Source organism: Carcharodon carcharias, chromosome 11, assembly GCF_017639515.1.
Source record: "Carcharodon carcharias isolate sCarCar2 chromosome 11, sCarCar2.pri, whole genome shotgun sequence".
Classification (NCBI taxonomy): Eukaryota; Metazoa; Chordata; class Chondrichthyes; order Lamniformes; family Lamnidae; genus Carcharodon; species Carcharodon carcharias.
This window is the reverse complement of record NC_054477.1, coordinates 120,966,318-120,980,192: the sequence shown is the minus strand read 5'-3', so window position 1 is coordinate 120,980,192 and position 13,875 is coordinate 120,966,318.

Below are 13,875 nucleotides of genomic sequence, written 5' to 3'. Positions count from 1 at the left end.
CACACTGTTCTGCACCCCATTCTGAATTCACGCCATTCTGAAGTAAGCCGTTCTGAAGTCACACCATTCTGAAGCACACCATTCTGAGGTCACACTGTTCTGCACGCCATTCTGAAGTCACGCCATTCTGAAGTCATGCCATTCTGAAGTCATGCCATTCTGAAGTCACACCATTCTGAAGCACACCGTTCTGAAGTCACGCCATTCTGAAGCACGCCATTCTGAAGTCACGCCATTCGGCACGCCCTTCTGAAGACTCGCCATTCTGAATCACGCCATTCTGAAGTCACGCCATTCTGAAGCACGCCATTCTGAAGTCACGCCGTTCTGAAGACACACCATTCTGAATTCACACCATTCTGAAGTCATGCCATTTTGAAGTCACACCATTCTGAAGTCACACCATTCTGCACGCCATTCTGAAGTCACGCCATTCTGAAGCACGCCGTTCTAAAGCACGTCATTCTGAAGACACGCCATTCTGAAGCACGCCGTTCTAAAGCACGCCATTCTGAAGTCACACCATTCTGCACGCCATTCTAAAGCATGCCATTCTGAAGTCCTCACGCCATTCTGAAGCACGCCATTCTGAAGTCACACCTTTCTGAAGCACTCCATTCTGAAGCACGCCATTCTGATGTCATGCCATTCGAAAGTACGCCATTCTGAAGTCACGCCATTCTGAAGTCACACCGTTCTGAAGTACTCCATTCTGAAGCACTCCATTCTGAAGCATGCCATTCTGAAGTCATACCATTCTAAAGCACGCCATTCTGAAGTCATGCCGTTCTGAAGCATGCCATTCTGAAGTCACAGAATTCTGGATGCCATTCTAAAGTCACACCATTCTGCAGGCCATTCTGAAGCACGCCATTCTGAAGTCACACCATTCTGAAGCACACCCTTCTGAAGTCACACCATTCTGAAGCACGCCATTCTGAATTCACGCCATTCTGAATCACGCCATTCTGAAGTCATGCCATTCTGAAGCACGCCATTCTGAAGTCATGCCATTGTGAAGACACACCATTATGCACGCCGTTCTGAAGTCACACCATTCTGAAGCAAGCCGTTCTGAAGTCACACCATTCTGAAGCACGCCATTCTGAGGTCACACTGTTCTGCACCGCATTCTGAATTCACGCCATTCTGAAGACATGCCATTCTGAAATCACACCATTCTGAAGTCATACCATTCTGAAGCACACCGTTCTGAAGTCACACCATTCTGAAGCACGCCATTCTGAAGTCACGCCATTCTGCACGCCCTTCTGAAGACACGCCATTCTGAGTCACGCCATTCTGAAGTCATGCCATTCTAAAGCACGCCATTCTGAAATCACGCCGTTCTGAAGACACACCGTTCTGAATTCACACCATTCTGAAGTCATGCCATTTTGAAGTCACACCATTCTGAAGTCACACCATTCTGCACGCCATTCTGAAGTCACGCCATTCTGAAACATGCCGTTCTAAAGCACGTCATTCTGAATCACGCCATTCTGAATTCATGCCATTCTGAAGCACGCCATTCTGAAGTCACGCCGTTCTGAAGACAAACCATTCTGAATTCACACCATTCTGAAGTCATGCCATTTTGAAGTCATACCATTCTGAAGTCTCACCATTCTGCACGCCATTCTGAAGTCACGCCATTCTGAAACAAACGCCGTTCTAAATCAAGTCATTCTGAAGACACGCCATTCTGAAGCACGCCGTTCTAAAGCACGCCATTTTGAAGACACCCCATTCTGCACGCCATTCTGAAGCACGCCATTCTGAAGTCACACCATTCTGAAGCACGCCATTCCGAAGCACGCCATTCTGATGTCATGCCATTCTATAGCACGCCATTCTGAAGTCATGCCGTTCTGAAGCACGCCATTCTGAAGTCACAGAATTCTGGATGCCATTCTAAATTCACACCATTCTGCACGCCATTCTGAAGCACGCCATTCTGAAGTCACGCCGTTCTGAAGACACACCATTCTGAATTCACACCATTCTGAAGTCATGCCATTTTGAAGTCACACCATTCTGAAGTCACACCATTCTGCACGCCATTCTGAAGCCACGCCATTCTGAAGCACGCCGTTCTAAAGCACGTCATTCTGAAGACACGCCATTCTGAAGCACGCCGTTCTAAATCACGCCATTCTGAAGTCACACCATTCTGCACGCCATTCTGAAGCATGCCATTCTGAAGTCCTCACGCCATTCTGAAGCACGCCATTCTGAAGTCACACCATTCTGAAGCACTCCATTCTGAAGCACGCCATTCTGATGTCATGCCATTCTAAAGCACGCCATTCTGAAGTCATGCCGTTCTGAAGCACGCCATTCTGAAGTCACAGAATTCTGGATGCCATTCTCAAGTCACACCATTCTGCACGCCATTCTGAAGCACGCCATTCTGAAGTCACACCATTCTGAAGCACTCCATTCTGAAGCACGCCATTCTGATGTCATGCCATTCGAAAGTACGCCATTCTGAAGTCACGCCATTCTGAAGTCACCCTGTTCTGAAGCACTCCATTCTGAAGCACTCCATTCTGAAGCACGCCATTCTGAAGTCATACAATTCTAAAGCACGCCATTCTGAAGTCATGCCGTTCTGTAGCACGCCATTCTGAAGTCACAGAATTCTGGATGCCATTCTAAAGTCACACCATTCTGCACGGTATTCTGAAGTCACACCATTCTGAAGCACACCGTTCTGAAGTCACACCATTCTGAAGCATGCCATTCCGAATTCACGCCATTCTGAATCACGCCATTCTGAAGTCATGCCATTCTGAAGCACGCCATTCTGAAGTCACGCCGTTCTGAAGACACACCATTCTGAATTCACACCATTCTGAAGTCATGCCATTTTGAAGTCACACCATTCTGAAGTTACACCATTCTGCACGCCATTCTGAAGTCACGCCATTCTGAAGCACGCCGTTCTAAAGCACGTCATTCTGAAGACACGCCATTCTGAAGCACGCCGTTCTAAAGCACGCCATTCTGAAGCACACCATTCTGAAGTCACGCCATTCTGAAGCACGCCATTCTGAAACACGCCTTTCTGAAGTCAAACCATTCTACATGTCGTTCTGAAGTCACGCCATTCTGAAGTCACGCCATTCTGAAGCACGCCATTCCTGAAGTCATTCCATTCTGAAGCACGCCATTCTGAAGCACGCCATTCTGAAGTCACACCGTTCTGCACGCCATTCAGAAGCACGCCATTCTGAAGTCACACCGTTCTGCACGCCATTCAGAAGCACGCCATTCTGAAGTCACGCTATTCTGAAGTCACACCATTATGCACGCCGTTCTGAAGTCACACCATTCTGAAGCAAGCCGTTCTGAAGTCACACCATTCTGAAGCACGCCATTCTGAGGTCACACTGTTCTGCACCCCATTCTGAAATCACGCCATTCTGAAGTCATGCCATTCTGAAGTCAAACCATTCTGAAGTCACACCATTCTGAAGCACACCGTTCTGAAGTCACACCATTCTGAAGCACGCCATTCTGAAGTCACGCCATTCTGCACGCCCTTCTGAAGACACGCCATTCTGAATCAAGCCATTCTGAAGTCATGCCATTCTGAAGCACGCCATTCTGAAGTCACGCCGTTCTGAAGACACACCATTCTGAATTCACACCATTCTGAAGTCATGCCATTTTGAAGTCACACCATTCTGAAGTCACACCATTCTGCATGCCATTCTGAAATCACGACATTCTGAAACACGCCGTTCTAAAGCACGTCATTCTGAATCACGCCATTCTGAAGTCATGCCATTCTGAAGCACGCCATTCTGAAGTCACGCCGTTCTGAAGACACACCATTCTGAATTCACACCATTCTGAAGTCATGCCATTTTGAAGTCACACCATTCTGAAGTCACACCATTCTGCACGCCATTCTGAAGTCACGCCATTCTGAAACACGCCATTCTAAAGCACGTCATTCTGAATCACGCCATTCTGAAGTCATGCCATTCTGAAGCACGCCATTCTGAAGTCACGCCGTTCTGAAGACAATCCATTCTGAATTCACACCATTCTGAAGTCATGCCATTTTGAAGTCACACCATTCTGAAGTCACACCATTCTGCACGCCATTCTGAAGTCACGCCATTCTGAAGCACGCCGTTCTAAAGCACGTCATTCTGAAGACACGCCATTCTGAAGCACGCCTTTCTAAAGCACGCCATTCTGAAGTCACACCATTCTGCACGCCATTCTGAAGCACGCCATTCTGAAGTCATGCGTTTCTGAAGCACGCCATTCTGAAGCACGCCATTCTGATGTCATGCCATTCTAAAGCACGCCATTCTGAAGTCATGCCGTTCTGAAGCACGCCATTCTGAAGTCACAGAATTCTGGATGCCATTCTAAAGTCAGACCATTCTGCACGCCATTCTGAAGCACGCCATTCTGAAGTCACGCCGTTCTGAAGACACACCATTCTGAATTCACACCATTCTGAAGTCATGCCATTTTGAAGTCACACCATTCTGCACGCCATTCTGAAGTCACGCCATTCTGAAGCACGCCGTTCTAAAGCACGTCATTCTGAAGACACGCCATTCTGAAGCACGCCATTCTGAAGTCACACCATTCTGAAGTCATACCATTCTGAAGCACGCCATTCTGAAGTCACGCCATTCTGAGGCACGCCATTCTGAAGTCACACCATTCTGAAGCACACCGTTCTGAAGTCACACCATTCTGAAGCACGCCATTCTGAATTCACGCCATTCTGAATCACGCCATTCTGAAGTCACGCCGTTCTGAAGACACACCATTCTGAATTCACACCATTCTGAAGTCATGGCATTTTGAAGTCACACCATTCTGAAGTTACACCATTCTGCACGCCATTCTGAAGTCACGCCATTCTGAAGCACGCCGTTCTAAAGCACGTCATTCTGAAGACACGCCATTCTGAAGCACGCCGTTCTAAAGCACGCCATTCTGAAGCACACCATTCTGAAGTCACGCCATTCTGAAGCACGCCATTCTGAAACACGCCATTCTGAAGTCAAACCATTCTACATGTCGTTCTGAAGTCACGCCATTCTGAAGTCACGCCATTCTGAAGCACGCCATTCCTGAAGTCATGCCATTCTGAAGCACGCCATTCTGAAGCACGCCATTCTGAAGTCACACCGTTCTGCACGCCATTCAGAAGCACGCCATTCTGAAGTCACACCGTTCTGCACGCCATTCTGAAGTCACGCTATTCTGAAGTCACACCATAATGCACGCCGTTCTGAAGTCACACCATTCTGAAGCAAGCCGTTCTGAAGTCACACCATTCTGAAGCACGCCATTCTAAGGTCACACTGTTCTGCACCCCATTCTGAATTCACGCCATTCTGAAGTAAGCCGTTCTGAAGTCACACCATTCTGAAGCACGCCATTCTGAGGTCACACTGTTCTGCACGCCATTCTGAAGTCACGCCATTCTGAAGTCATGCCATTCTGAAGTCATGCCATTCTGAAGTCACACCATTCTGAAGCACACCGTTCTGAAGTCACACCATTCTGAAGCACGCCATTCTGAAGTCACGCCATTCGGCACGCCCTTCTGAAGACTCGCCATTCTGAATCACGCCATTCTGAAGTCATGCCATTCTGAAGCACGCCATTCTGAAGTCACGCCGTTCTGAAGACACACCATTCTGAATTCACACCATTCTGAAGTCATGCCATTTTGAAGTCACACCATTCTGAAGTCACACCATTCTGCACGCCATTCTGAAGTAACGCCATTCTGAAACACGCCGTTCTAAAGCACGTCAATCTGAATCACGCCATTCTGAAGTCATGCCATTCTGAAGCACGCCATTCTGAAGTCACGCCGTTCTGAAGACAAACCATTCTGAATTCACACCATTCTGAAGTCATGCCATTTTGAAGTCACACCATTCTGAAGTCACACCATTCTGCACGCCATTCTGAAGTCACGCCATTCTGAAGCACGCCATTCTGAATTCACACCATTCTGCACGCCATTCTGAAGCACGCCATTCTGAAGTCACACCATTCTGAAGCAGTCCATTCTGAAGCACGCCATTCTGATGTCATGCCATTCTAAAGCACGCCATTCTGAAGTCATGCCGTTCTGAAGCACGCCATTCTGAAGTCACAGAATTCTGGATGCCATTCTAAAGTCACACCATTCTGCACGCCATTCTGAAGCACGCCATTCTGAAGTCACGCCGTTCTGAAGACACACCATTCTGAATTCACACTTTCTGAAGTCATGCCATTTTGAAGTCACACCATTCTGAAGTCACACCGTTCTGAAGCACTCCATTCTGAAGCACTCCATTCTGAAGCACGCCATTCTGAAGTCATACAATTCTAAAGCACGCCATTCTGAAGTCATGCCGTTCTGAAGCACGCCATTCTGAAGTCACAGAATTCTGGAAGCCATTCTAAAGTACACCATTCTGCACGCCATTCTGAAGCACGCCATTCTGAAGACACGCCATTCTGAGGCACGCCATTCTGAAGTCACACCATTCTGAAGCACACCATTCTGAAGTCACACCATTCTGAAGCACGCCATTCTGAAGTCACGCCATTCTGCACGCCCTTCGGAAGCACGACATTCTGAAGCATGCCATTCTGAAGTCACGCCATTCTGAAGTCATGCCATTCTGAAGCACGCCATTCCTGAAGTCAGACCATTCTGAAGTCACACCATTCTGCACGCCGTTCTGAAGTCACACCATTCTGAAGTACGCCATTCTGAGGTCACACTGTTCTGCACACCATTCTGAAGTCACGCCATTCTGAAGTCACACCATTCTGAAGCAAACCGTTCTGCAGTCACAACATTCTGAAGCACGCCATTCTGAAGACACGCCATTCTGAGTTCACACCATTCTGAAGTCATGCCATTTTGAAGTCACACCATTCTGAAGTCACACAATTCTGCACGCCAGTCTGAAGTCACGCCATTCTGAAGCACGCCGTTCTAAAGCACGTCATTCTGAAGACACGCCATTCTGAAGCATGCCGTTCTAAAGCACGCCATTCTGAAGTCAAACCATTCTGCACGCCATTCTGAAGCACGCCATTCTGAAGTCCTCACACCATTCTGAAGCACGCCATTCTGAAGTCACACCATTCTGAAGCACTCCATTCTGAAGCACGCCATTCTGATGTCATGCCATGCTAAAGCACGCCATTCTGAATTCATGCCGTTCTGAAGCACGCCATTCTGAATTCACACCATTCTGCACGCCATTCTGAAGCACGCCATTCTGAAGTCACACCATTCTGAAGCAGTCCATTCTGAAGCACGCCATTCTGATGTCATGCCATTCTAAAGCACGCCATTCTGAAGTCATGCCGTTCTGAAGCACGCCATTCTGAAGTCACAGAATTCTGGATGCCATTCTAAAGTCACACCATTCTGCACGCCATTCTGAAGCACGCCATTCTGAAGTCACGCCGTTCTGAAGACACACCATTCTGAATTCACACTTTCTGAAGTCATGCCATTTTGAAGTCACACCATTCTGAAGTCACACCGTTCTGAAGCACTCCATTCTGAAGCACTCCATTCTGAAGCACGCCATTCTGAAGTCATACAATTCTAAAGCACGCCATTCTGAAGTCATGCCGTTCTGAAGCACGCCATTCTGAAGTCACAGAATTCTGGAAGCCATTCTAAAGTACACCATTCTGCACGCCATTCTGAAGCACGCCATTCTGAAGACACGCCATTCTGAGGCACGCCATTCTGAAGTCACACCATTCTGAAGCACACCATTCTGAAGTCACACCATTCTGAAGCACGCCATTCTGAAGTCACGCCATTCTGCACGCCCTTCGGAAGCACGACATTCTGAAGCATGCCATTCTGAAGTCACGCCATTCTGAAGTCATGCCATTCTGAAGCACGCCATTCCTGAAGTCAGACCATTCTGAAGTCACACCATTCTGCACGCCGTTCTGAAGTCACACCATTCTGAAGTACGCCATTCTGAGGTCACACTGTTCTGCACACCATTCTGAAGTCACGCCATTCTGAAGTCACACCATTCTGAAGCAAACCGTTCTGCAGTCACAACATTCTGAAGCACGCCATTCTGAAGACACGCCATTCTGAATTCACACCATTCTGAAGTCATGCCATTTTGAAGTCACACCATTCTGAAGTCACACAATTCTGCACGCCAGTCTGAAGTCACGCCATTCTGAAGCACGCCGTTCTAAAGCACGTCATTCTGAAGACACGCCATTCTGAAGCATGCCGTTCTAAAGCACGCCATTCTGAAGTCAAACCATTCTGCACGCCATTCTGAAGCATGCCATTCTGAAGTCCTCACACCATTCTGAAGCACGCCATTCTGAAGTCACACCATTCTGAAGCACTCCATTCTGAAGCACGCCATTCTGATGTCATGCCATGCTAAAGCACGCCATTCTGAATTCATGCCGTTCTGAAGCACGCCATTCTGAAGTCACAGAATTCTGAATGCCATTCTCAAGTCACACCATTCTGCACGCCATTCTGAATCACGCCATTCTAAGTCACACCATTCTGAAGCACTCCATTCTGAAGCACGCCATTCTGATGTCATGCCATTCTAAAGTACGCCATTCTGAAGTCACGCCATTCTGAAGTCACACCTTTCTGAAGCACTCCATTCTGAAGCACTCCATTCTGAAGCACGCCATTCTGAAGTCATACCATTCTAAAGCACGCCATTCTGAAGTCATGCCGTTCTGAAGCACGCCGTTCTGAAGTCACAGAATTCTGGATGCCATTCTAAAGTCACGCCATTCTGCACGCCCTTCTGAAGCACGCCATTCTGAAGCACGCCATTCTGAAGTCACGCCATTCTGAAGTCACGCCATTCTGAAGCACGCCATTCCTGAAGTCAGACCATTCTGAAGTCACACCATTCTGCACGCCGTTCTGAAGTCACACCATTCTGAAGGACGCCATTCTGAGGTCACACTGTTCTGCACACCATTCTGAAGTCACGCCATTCTGAAGTCACACCTTTCTGAAGCACACCGTTCTGAAGTCACACCATTCTGAAGCACTCCATTCTGAAGCACGCCATTCTGATGTCATGCCATGCTAAAGCACGCCATTCTGAATTCATGCCGTTCTGAAGCACGCCATTCTGAATTCACACCATTCTGCACGCCATTCTGAAGCACGCCATTCTGAAGTCACACCATTCTGAAGCAGTCCATTCTGAAGCACGCCATTCTGATGTCATGCCATTCTAAAGCACGCCATTCTGAAGTCATGCCGTTCTGAAGCACGCCATTCTGAAGTCACAGAATTCTGGATGCCATTCTAAAGTCACACCATTCTGCACGCCATTCTGAAGCACGCCATTCTGAAGTCACGCCGTTCTGAAGACACACCATTCTGAATTCACACTTTCTGAAGTCATGCCATTTTGAAGTCACACCATTCTGAAGTCACACCGTTCTGAAGCACTCCATTCTGAAGCACTCCATTCTGAAGCACGCCATTCTGAAGTCATACAATTCTAAAGCACGCCATTCTGAAGTCATGCCGTTCTGAAGCACGCCATTCTGAAGTCACAGAATTCTGGAAGCCATTCTAAAGTACACCATTCTGCACGCCATTCTGAAGCACGCCATTCTGAAGACACGCCATTCTGAGGCACGCCATTCTGAAGTCACACCATTCTGAAGCACACCATTCTGAAGTCACACCATTCTGAAGCACGCCATTCTGAAGTCACGCCATTCTGCACGCCCTTCGGAAGCACGACATTCTGAAGCATGCCATTCTGAAGTCACGCCATTCTGAAGTCATGCCATTCTGAAGCACGCCATTCCTGAAGTCAGACCATTCTGAAGTCACACCATTCTGCACGCCGTTCTGAAGTCACACCATTCTGAAGTACGCCATTCTGAGGTCACACTGTTCTGCACACCATTCTGAAGTCACGCCATTCTGAAGTCACACCATTCTGAAGCAAACCGTTCTGCAGTCACAACATTCTGAAGCACGCCATTCTGAAGACACGCCATTCTGAATTCACACCATTCTGAAGTCATGCCATTTTGAAGTCACACCATTCTGAAGTCACACAATTCTGCACGCCAGTCTGAAGTCACGCCATTCTGAAGCACGCCGTTCTAAAGCACGTCATTCTGAAGACACGCCATTCTGAAGCATGCCGTTCTAAAGCACGCCATTCTGAAGTCAAACCATTCTGCACGCCATTCTGAAGCATGCCATTCTGAAGTCCTCACACCATTCTGAAGCACGCCATTCTGAAGTCACACCATTCTGAAGCACTCCATTCTGAAGCACGCCATTCTGATGTCATGCCATGCTAAAGCACGCCATTCTGAATTCATGCCGTTCTGAAGCACGCCATTCTGAAGTCACAGAATTCTGAATGCCATTCTCAAGTCACACCATTCTGCACGCCATTCTGAATCACGCCATTCTAAGTCACACCATTCTGAAGCACTCCATTCTGAAGCACGCCATTCTGATGTCATGCCATTCTAAAGTACGCCATTCTGAAGTCACGCCATTCTGAAGTCACACCTTTCTGAAGCACTCCATTCTGAAGCACTCCATTCTGAAGCACGCCATTCTGAAGTCATACCATTCTAAAGCACGCCATTCTGAAGTCATGCCGTTCTGAAGCACGCCGTTCTGAAGTCACAGAATTCTGGATGCCATTCTAAAGTCACGCCATTCTGCACGCCCTTCTGAAGCACGCCATTCTGAAGCACGCCATTCTGAAGTCACGCCATTCTGAAGTCACGCCATTCTGAAGCACGCCATTCCTGAAGTCAGACCATTCTGAAGTCACACCATTCTGCACGCCGTTCTGAAGTCACACCATTCTGAAGGACGCCATTCTGAGGTCACACTGTTCTGCACACCATTCTGAAGTCACGCCATTCTGAAGTCACACCTTTCTGAAGCACACCGTTCTGAAGTCACACCATTCTGAAGCACGCCATTCTGAAGACACGCCATTCTGAAGCACGCCATTCTGAAGTCATGCCATTCTGAAGCACGCCATTCTGAAGTCATGCCATTCTGAAGTCACACCATTCTGCACGCCATTCTGAAGTCACACCATTCTGAAGCACGCCGTTCTAAAGCACGTCATTCTGAAGACACGCCATTCTGAAGCACGCCTTTCTAAAGCACGCCATTCTGAAGTCACACCATTCTGCACGCCATTCTGAAGCATGCCATTCTGAAGTCACGCGTTTCTGAAGCACGCCATTCTGAAGCACGCCATTCTGATGTCATGCCATTCTAAAGCACGCCATTCTGAAGTCATGCCGTTCTGAAGCACGCCATTCTGAAGTCACAGAATTCTGGATGCCATTCTAAAGTCACAAAATTCTGCACGCCATTCTGAAGCACGCCATTCTGAAGTCACGCCGTTCTGAAGACACACCATTCTGAATTCACACCATTCTGAAGTCATGCCATTTTGAAGTCACACCATTCTGCACGCCATTCTGAAGTCACGCCATTCTGAAGCACGCCGTTCTAAAGCACGTCATTCTGAAGACACGCCATTCTGAAGCACGCCATTCTGAAGTCACACCATTCTGAAGTCATACCATTCTGAAGCACGCCATTCTGAAGTCACGCCATTCTGAGGCACGCCATTCTGAAGTCACACCATTCTGAAGCACACCGTTCTGAAGTCACACCATTCTGAAGCACGCCATTCTGAATTCACGCCATTCTGAATCACGCCATTCTGAAGTCACGCCGTTCTGAAGACACACCATTCTGAATTCACACCATTCTGAAGTCATGGCATTTTGAAGTCACACCATTCTGAAGTTACACCATTCTGCACGCCATTCTGAAGTCACGCCATTCTGAAGCACGCCGTTCTAAAGCACGTCATTCTGAAGACACGCCATTCTGAAGCACGCCGTTCTAAAGCACGCCATTCTGAAGCACACCATTCTGAAGTCACGCCATTCTGAAGCACGCCATTCTGAAACACGCCATTCTGAAGTCAAACCATTCTACATGTCGTTCTGAAGTCACGCCATTCTGAAGTCACGCCATTCTGAAGCACGCCATTCCTGAAGTCATGCCATTCTGAAGCACGCCATTCTGAAGCACGCCATTCTGAAGTCACACCGTTCTGCACGCCATTCAGAAGCACGCCATTCTGAAGTCACACCGTTCTGCACGCCATTCAGAAGCACGCCATTCTGAAGTCACGCTATTCTGAAGTCACACCATAATGCACGCCGTTCTGAAGTCACACCATTCTGAAGCAAGCCGTTCTGAAGTCACACCATTCTGAAGCACGCCATTCTGAGGTCACACTGTTCTGCACCCCATTCTGAATTCACGCCATTCTGAAGTAAGCCGTTCTGAAGTCACACCATTCTGAAGCACACCATTCTGAGGTCACACTGTTCTGCACGCCATTCTGAAGTCACGCCATTCTGAAGTCATGCCATTCTGAAGTCATGCCATTCTGAAGTCACACCATTCTGAAGCACACCGTTCTGAAGTCACGCCATTCTGAAGCACGCCATTCTGAAGTCACGCCATTCGGCACGCCCTTCTGAAGACTCGCCATTCTGAATCACGCCATTCTGAAGTCATGCCATTCTGAAGCACGCCATTCTGAAGTCACGCCGTTCTGAAGACACACCATTCTGAATTCACACCATTCTGAAGTCATGCCATTTTGAAGTCACACCATTCTGAAGTCACACCATTCTGCACGCCATTCTGAAGTAACGCCATTCTGAAACACGCCGTTCTAAAGCACGTCAATCTGAATCACGCCATTCTGAAGTCATGCCATTCTGAAGCACGCCATTCTGAAGTCACGCCGTTCTGAAGACAAACCATTCTGAATTCACACCATTCTGAAGTCATGCCATTTTGAAGTCACACCATTCTGAAGTCACACCATTCTGCACGCCATTCTGAAGTCACGCCATTCTGAAGCACGCCATTCTGAATTCACACCATTCTGCACGCCATTCTGAAGCACGCCATTCTGAAGTCACACCATTCTGAAGCAGTCCATTCTGAAGCACGCCATTCTGATGTCATGCCATTCTAAAGCACGCCATTCTGAAGTCATGCCGTTCTGAAGCACGCCATTCTGAAGTCACAGAATTCTGGATGCCATTCTAAAGTCACACCATTCTGCACGCCATTCTGAAGCACGCCATTCTGAAGTCACGCCGTTCTGAAGACACACCATTCTGAATTCACACTTTCTGAAGTCATGCCATTTTGAAGTCACACCATTCTGAAGTCACACCGTTCTGAAGCACTCCATTCTGAAGCACTCCATTCTGAAGCACGCCATTCTGAAGTCATACAATTCTAAAGCACGCCATTCTGAAGTCATGCCGTTCTGAAGCACGCCATTCTGAAGTCACAGAATTCTGGAAGCCATTCTAAAGTACACCATTCTGCACGCCATTCTGAAGCACGCCATTCTGAAGACACGCCATTCTGAGGCACGCCATTCTGAAGTCACACCATTCTGAAGCACGCCATTCTGAAGTCGTACAATTCTAAAGCACGCCATTCTGAAGTCATGCCGTTCTGAAGCACGCCATTCTGAAGTCACAGAATTCTGGAAGCCATTCTAAAGTACACCATTCTGCACGCCATTCTGAAGCACGCCATTCTGAAGACACGCCATTCTGAGGCACGCCATTCTGAAGTCACACCATTCTGAAGCACACCATTCTGAAGTCACACCATTCTGAAGCACGCCATTCTGAAGTCACGCCATTCTGCACGCCCTTCGGAAGCACGACATTCTGAAGCATGCCATTCTGAAGTCACGCCATTCTGAAGTCATGCCATTCTGAAGCACGCCA